Source organism: Dermochelys coriacea, chromosome 9, assembly GCF_009764565.3.
Source record: "Dermochelys coriacea isolate rDerCor1 chromosome 9, rDerCor1.pri.v4, whole genome shotgun sequence".
NCBI lineage: Eukaryota > Metazoa > Chordata > Testudines > Dermochelyidae > Dermochelys > Dermochelys coriacea.
Window position 1 is genome coordinate 59692173 of NC_050076.1, and position 8084 is coordinate 59700256.

Genomic DNA, 8084 nt, shown 5'->3' on the forward strand with positions numbered 1-8084 from the left:
CTCACTTCATCGGATGCATACCCAGAATGAAAACCAATAAACCAGTCTGACAGCTTGATGCTGCTGGGGGTTCCATGAGGGGGGATGCAGAGATTTCATCTACCTGCTGCTGAGGGCCAGTCGTTTGCATCTGCAGCTGGGCAACAAGGGCAAGGGCAGTTCACAGCCCAGTTACTGACCAAGGAGTATTTAAATGAGAACGACAAAGCTTCCCAGAGCACAGCTCTACCAGGCTGAGCTTCCAACACTGTGGAGCTGGGCTCTGGTACTGACTAGAGACTTCTCAAAGCAGGAATCTCTGTACTGGCTGCTGGGCAGAGCTCTATCTGGGGAGCGAGATGGTATATTAGGATTGGAAACAGTAGGAGAGTTTAGAATGTGAAAAGGGGAGAATCCAATTTGTGGTAGGTACAAAAGCCATTTTGCCATGGGTTAGCACTCCTCCTCAGCACTCAACTTCGCTTCTTCATCCTATCTCTTAATCTGTCTTCCTGGCCCCCATTGCCCTAGTAACTGAGCAGTAGGATAATGGTCCCTGGTATCAGCAAGCAGGCTCTGTCTAGCCTTGCCACCCAACCTGGGCCTTGCAGAGGATTACCTGGGAGTGCTCTGGCTGAGCCTTCCATCCCCCAGAGCTCCCAGCTGACTCCACAGATTCGGATGGCCTCTCATCACCCTTTTACTGCCCCACTCCCTGGGGGATGGATGGGATGGGAGTCTTTGGTTCTGATTGGTTCAAAAAGTCTCTGGTGAACTTTCCTAGCCCCTTTGGCACTTTTGGAGAAAATGTAGCCTAGTGGATACAGCCCAGGGACTTGGAAGACCTGAGTTCTAGTCTTGGGCCCTGCCACTGGCCTGTTGGGTGCCTTTGTGCTGTGCAGGTCACTTCCCCACTCTGTCTCTCAGTTCTCCAGCTGTAAAATGGGGCTAATGCTATGGACCTGCTTTGTAAAGCACTTTGAGATCCACTGATGACAGGTCTCTGTAAGTGCTGTGACAGGGTTGGGCTAGATGGCTATAGAAGAGTAATCCTATTGGGATCTGGGAAGTGGGTGGGCGAAGCCCGTCCACTGCTAAAGGATCCCCCCCAGCCTAAAAGGGGGATCCACAGGACCTAGATACCAAAAAATTCTGGGGGACAACTAATGAAACAACAGAGACAGGAGTGTGGTCAAAGGGTCAAACGAAGGGAACCAGACAGGGACACCGAGCAGAGAACCCCAGACAGCGCCCACTGCTCCTCAAAGGCGTCAAGGGAGTCAGAGGACACAGCCCAGAGGAACTCTGCCTGGATACGTGAACGGACCGAGGATCGGAAATAGGCCCCACACTCACAGGAGACTCCATCGGCCAACCTCCTCACTCTGGTTTTTATAAATGGCCATTTTAGTTAGGGCCAGGAGGAGGTTGACCAGGAGATCCCATGACTTTGTGGGGCCACGGATAGGGAGTGCATAAATAAGAAGGTGAGGGGAAAAGTGCAACCAAAAACGTAATAAAATATTGGTGAGGAGCCGGAATAGGGGCTGCAGCCTGGCACACTCCAGGTATGTGTGTGCCAGGGTTTCCCTCACGCCGCAAAAGGGACAGGTGTCTGGATTGAGGTGACCCGCGCTAAGAATACGCCCGTGCTCACGGCTCTGTGAAAGAGCCGCCAACCGACATCCCCGGCGGGCCTCGGGAGTAAGGTGGAAAATAGGCTGGCCCACCGGGGCTCCTCACCCTCCAAAGTTGGCAGGAGGTCCCACCATTTTGTATCGGGGCGGGACACGAGGGTGAGGGCGTGAATGGTGTGGAGCATAAGCGTGTATAGATGTTTTCTTGGCGTGGTTTGAAAGCATACTGGCTGCATCTCGTGCAGCTGGCTTACACTGAAGGGGTGAGGGGGTCAGCTGGGTCCACGGGGCAGGGGTCCAATTAAAAGGTCCGGCGGTTTGGGGTAGAGGGTGGGCGGGGCATGCCCTCGTGCAGGACCCAGTCGAGATAAACCCGAGCAGCAGGCAGCAGAGCGGCCTTCACCTCCTGAAGTATGCACCAGGGAGTACAAGGTCTGGAGAGCCCCATGCGCTGAGCGAGCATCAGGGGAGCCAGCCAGTCTCCCCGGTCATAGTCCAGGAGCTCTCCGACTCTGGTGACTTCTGCCAGGACCAACCTTTGGTGCACCGAGCGGGACTCCGCCACCTGCACACGAAGCTGGGGGTTGTGTAATAGGGGCTCTGTGAGGAGATCTGTCCCCTCGGTGGCCGCCATAGACCTGGTCATTGAAAAGAGTTTCCAGGTCCAGAGGAGGTCCTGGTAGAAGACCGGCAGCCGGGAGAGGTCTCGCGGAAGACCTCTCGGATGGAGATAAAGGAGCTGCCGGTCGTATTGGAGCCCTGGGAAGTGGCGCAGGAAGGTGTGTGCCAATATGCTCCACGCCAGACTACCTGCACCATAAAGGAGCCTCTGCAGGGCCTGGAGGCAGAAGACATGGACCTGAGTAAGTGGACATTTCAGGCCCTGCCCTCCCTCCTCCAAGGGAGATGGAGAACCTCTACAGGGACCCAGTGCAGTCCTGACCAAAAGAACTCCAGAATCGATGTCCGGAGGTTGGCCAGGAAACCCAGGGCCGGGACCAGGGTGTTGAGCCGGTACCAGAGCATGGACAGGACTAGATGATTAAACACCATCACTCTCCCTCGAAGGGAGAGGCACTGGAGTAGTCCTGTCCGTTTCTGGATCCACTCTATCACCCCACCCTCTAAATTCTGCCAGTTCTCGAATGGAGAGGGATGCATGGCAGAAAGGTAAATGCCGAGATACAGCAGCGGACGCATGCTCCACCGGATGGCCTGAAGCTGGGTGGGAGGGAGCTCGCCTGCCGCCAGTCCCCTACCACCAAGCCAGAGCTCTTGACCCAGTTGACCTGAGCAGAGGATGCTGCCGAACTGATGGCCTGGCAAGCCTCCACCCGCGCCAATTCACCCGGCTCCTGGACCACGAGGAGCACCTCATCAGCGTACACTGACAGAACCAGCCGCAGCTCTGGCTCCCGCAGCGCCAACCCCGTCAACCTCCTATGGAGGAGACAGAGGAAGGGCTTGATCGCCAGAGCGTACAGCTGGCCCGAGAGGGGGCACCCCTGCCGTACTCCTCGCCCGAAGCTGGCCGCTTTGGTCAGGGTCCAGTTGAGCCTGACCAGACACTCTGCGCAGGCATACAGCACCCGGAGAAAACCCACATACTGGGGTCCGAAGCCAAACGCTTGCAGAGTGCTCAGGAGATACCCATGATCCACCCTGTTGAACGCCTTCTCCTGATCTAAGGACAGGAGGGCGAACGACAGACCATCCCTACACCTGAGTTCCAAAAGGTCCCAGACCAGATATAGGTTTTCGAAGATGTTGCGGTCTGGGATGGTGTAGGTCTGGTTTGGGTGGACTAAGTCCGCCAGTACGGACCCTAGCCGCAGAGAGATTGCTTTTGCCACGACTTTGTAGTCCGTGCTGAGGAGCGAGATGGGACGCCAATTTCATAAATCGCGGAGGTCCCCCTTTTTCGGCAATAAGGCGAGCATGGCTTGCCTGCACGAAAGAGGGAGGACCCCGCTCTGCAAAGACTCGGCCCAGAAGGTGACTAGGTCTGGGCCGAGGACGTCCCAGAACACGCGGTAGAACTCCACGGTCAGCCCGTCCATGCCCGGAGATTTATTGGTGGGCATGCGACGGAGGGCTTCCGAGAATTCGGCCAGAGTGAGAGGCAGCTCTAGCCAGTCTTGGTCACCCACGCTGACCATCGGGAGCTCCTCCCAGAGCACTCTGCAAGCATTAGGATCGGTCGGATCTGGGGAGAAAAGGCTTGCGTAGAAGGCTCTCGCCCTCCCGCACATCTCCACTGGATCCGTGAGGAGGGTGCCGTCTTCTGCCAGAAGGCAGGTGACATGTTTCTTGGCCCCCCTCTTTTCCTCCAGGGCGTAGAAGAAGCGGGAGCCGCGATCCATCTCCCGAAGGAGACGGATGTGGGATCAAACAAAGGCACCCTGGGCCCGATGGTCCTCGAGGGTCCGGAGCTCCTCCCACTTCTCCTGGCACGCTCTGCAGAGGGGCGGATCCTCGGGGCTGGCAGCCAGATGCCTCTCCAGCTCTAAGACCTCCCGTTCCAACTGCTCTATCGCCATATCCCTCCATCGGCTGGCGCCCTGAGTGTAGTCACGGCAGAAGAGCCGGACGCGCATCTTCCCTAACTCCCACCACTGCCGCGCCAAGGGAAAGGCACGCTGCTGCCCCCGCCAGACCAGTCAGAACTCCCGGAAGGATGCCACAAAGCCCGCATCCTCCAGCAAGCTGTTGTTGAAATGCCAATAGGCCGGCCCCGGCATCTCCGCGCAGCGGGAGGCCATCACTGTGCCTAAATGGTGGTCAGAAAATGGGGCTGGCCGGATGCTGGAGGAGTGGGCTCGTGAAAGATGAAAGCATGATAAATAAATGTGGTCCAACCGGGAGTGGCGCGACCGATGGGCCTCCACCCGGACAAAGGTGAACGTGGAAGTGTCATCCGTGGTGGTCGTGCCAGACGTCCACCAGGGAGTGGTGATTGACTATCTCCTGGAGGACGGTGGCGGCGGCTGGGCTCTGCTCGGTCCCCGAGCGGTCCCGCTTCTCGAGAGTGATGTTAAAGTCCCCTCCCAGGACCAGGCACTCATGAGGATCCAAGGTACCAAGGAAGGCAGACGCCTGCTGATAGAATTGCAGCCGCTCCGGGCTCGCTGCCGGGGCATAGATGTTAATGAGGTTGACTATGAGCCCCTCCATGCAGACCTGGAGGTGCAGCAGGCGGTCCGGCACAGCCTCGGCAACCCCCAGCACTCGGGCCGTAGGTTGGGAGAACAGGGTCGCCACTCCAGCCGTACGAATGTGAGATGGCTAAAGTAGAGCCTGTCCCCACAATCCAGCCCTCAGCTGTTTTCGGCAGTTGGATCCATATGGGTCTCCTGCAGGAAAACCACAGAGTAACCCCCCTCCTGAAGGAAGGAGAGCACCTGGGACCTGCGGAGACCCATGCTACAACCGCGGGTGTTCAATGTTGCGATGGTAAGAGGTGCCATGAGGAGGGCTGGGGGATCCTTGCTGGCAGGGACGCTCGTGGCTCCCGACGGGCTGCGCAGCAGTCCGTGACCTACCCCGTAGGTGAGTAAGGAGTCACAGAAGAGGCAGACCCGCTGGTAGGCCACGGCGCCCTGCTTCTCAGTCCTTTTACCCTCCCCCATGAGGGCCCTTGCGGCCCGGAGGATTTGATGAAAGTCCCCCCATCACTGGAGAGCAAGTTGTACTTTGTTGCAGAAGCCACGGACATCTTCTAAAGACTCATGCAACTCCTCTCGCAGCACATGGGGGGTGGGGTTACGGTATCCTGGTTACTCCCCGACAGGGCCCTTGGTACAGCCCCGTGGCCCACCGAGACTGGCAGACAGGGTGCGGACCCCCGCCGGGGCTGCTGATGGGTTGGCGCCACTAGGCCCGTCTCGAACCCTGGGGCAATAGGGGGCGGCAGAGGGAGGATAGCAGCCCCTGGTGGGTCGGGACGGGTAAACACAAAGGCCGCTCCCTGGGGGTCATCTATTGGAAAAGGGAAGGAGACAGCCCCAGGGGCGGCAATAACATCTCGGGAGGTGGATGGGATAGGGATAGGGACAGGGGCAGGGGCAGGGCAGGGTTAGAGGTGAGATTCTGGGCGGGGAGAGGGCTCTCAGTGATGCCGGGTGCAGGCTCTATGGTGGATTTGGCAGCCACGGCATCAGAAGTGGACTGTCTTCTATAGGGCCCCCCCCGGGAAGGAGGTCGAATGCTCCTCATCAACGAGGGGTGCTCCTGGTGGCTCAGGTCCTGGCCGCATGGCACTGGCCGTCGCCTCAACAGGCTCCGCGGCTCTCAGCAGGGTGCCATCTGTAGCCGGGTTGATGGAGGAGTCCGGGGGCTCCTCGGAGGTGGGAGCTGAAGTTAGGGGGAGGGAGCATGGGGAAAGGGGGGCTGGAGTGAAGTCGCCCAGATCAAGGCCCGCTGGCATAGGATCGTCCTCCCCCTGGGTGACCGGGATCAGACCCAGGGCCTCAATCTCCTCATATATGGATGGGAAATCATTTTCCGCCGCCCTGGGATTCTCCCCACCAGCACCCGACGCGATGGTCGCCTTGGGGCTTACTGAGGTTTCAGATGGTGCCAGGGCAGTGGGGGCTCCCTCGGGGACCTCGGAGAGAAGGGACTCCCCAGCCAGCACTGGTGGATGGAACACACCCATGGGTAGAGCTGAAGGCTCGGCATCAGTGCCCCCTTCCTGGTCTTCCGGGGGCTTCTGCATCAGATAGGAGGAGCAGAGCTCAAGCCTTCCGCTTGCCCCACTTCCCCTGGACTAGGGCCCAGCCCTCCATGGCATCATCCGGTGGCTGGCTAGCAGGGGTTGTGTCAGGGGGCAGAGGCGGTGGCTCAGGGACTCGAGGGGGTAAAGGCGGGGCAGCACAAGGGAGAGAAGATTCCCCTTGGGGCGGGCGCTCTCCCATGCCTGGCGGTGTCTTTGCCGCACCCTCCTCCACAGGCCCCGCCAGATTGCAAGCAGCGGGGGCAGGGCTCTCCCGCTCATCTGGGCATAGTGGGTTCCAAGCGGGAGCAATGGTGGACTGGGAAGGAGAAGGGGTGGTTTTGGGTGCCGGGCCACCAGAGGCGCCGGCAATGGCGGGGCCGGTGCCCTGCCGGGGCTCGGGGGTCCCGGATGCCCCTCCTTGCCAGGCCAAGGAGCAGTCCCTCCGGACATGCCCCATCGCCCGGCAGAGGTCGCACCGGGCCTCCCCCGTGGAGTAATGCACCCGGTAATGGCCCCCCAGTAGGGGACTAGGAAGGACCCCTCCAGCGCCTCTCTGTCAAGCGCCACCGGCGGCAGTTGAAGCTGCACTTGCCGGCGGAACGAGAGGACATGACGGAGGGCGGGGTCTTTGCAGCCCAACGGGAGAGGGCTGATGACAGAGATGGGTTTCCCCAGGGTAGAGAGGGCGGGTAACAGGGCAGCATTGGGAAGAAAGGCAAGGACGGAGGTCATGACCAGGCAGACGCCCAGGTCCTCTAGCGGCTCCAGGGGGACGAACACCCCCCCACTGCTAGGCCCTTCTCCACCGCCTCCTGGGTGGCGGCCTCCGATGCTAAGAAGACGACCTTTCCGTACATTTTGGAGGCCGCCACAATGGCCGTGGGTCCCACCATCCTCGCCAATGCCATATAGGTCTCCACGTGGGGCGAGGCGGGCACCAGGAGGCAACAGACACCGTGCTTCCTAGTCATGGTGGGAAAGGGGCCCCGGCTGCTATAGATGGTAGCGGAGACGGTGGGCGGGAGATGACATAGCGGCAGGCGAGGGGGCTGCCACCACCTGGGCATACGCCCTGGGGGCCCAGGGAAGGACACCCGCATAGCTGGTGGAGGGAACAGAGGGGATGGATGCCGTGGCCGGTGGTGGGGCCGGGGCAGTGGGAGCAACTCCTGCCATGGAGGGCCTGGTCTTTTTAACGGGGCCCTTACCCTTCTTCTTACCCTGGCCCTTCCCACTGGCTGGGGGGCTCCCCCAGAATCTGAGGGGGGAAGGACATGGCAGCAGCGGAGGTCATCCCAGTGCCCGTCTCTGCTGGTGCCCTGGCGGGGGCGGTGGCAGATGGTTCAGCAGCGGCAGTGGAGGTAGAGGCTTGTGGGGGTGACGGAGGGGTAGGCAGGGAGGGGCAGCTCGGGCTGCTGGAGGGGCCCCACCCCTCTCTTCCGCTGCCATCATGAGCAGGGAGGGAAGTGGAGACACCAGAAGAAGGAGGGGAAAGGGGAAGCATGTCGACCACTCCTCCCCGCTAGGCTGCAGGCAGGGGAGGAGGGCGCCAAAAGGGTGGGCTGGATGGGGAGGTAATCAGGGGTTAGGGATCAGTCACCAACACAGGGTGGAATTCCAGCTCCTCTTTCTGCACTAGGGGAGAGGGGGATACAACAGCATTGGGGGTGCAGTGAAGAGGGTTGAAACTAAAATGGGGAATTGCACAAGCGCTTGGGAGAGGGCATGGGCACACAGAGCAAGGGGCTAAG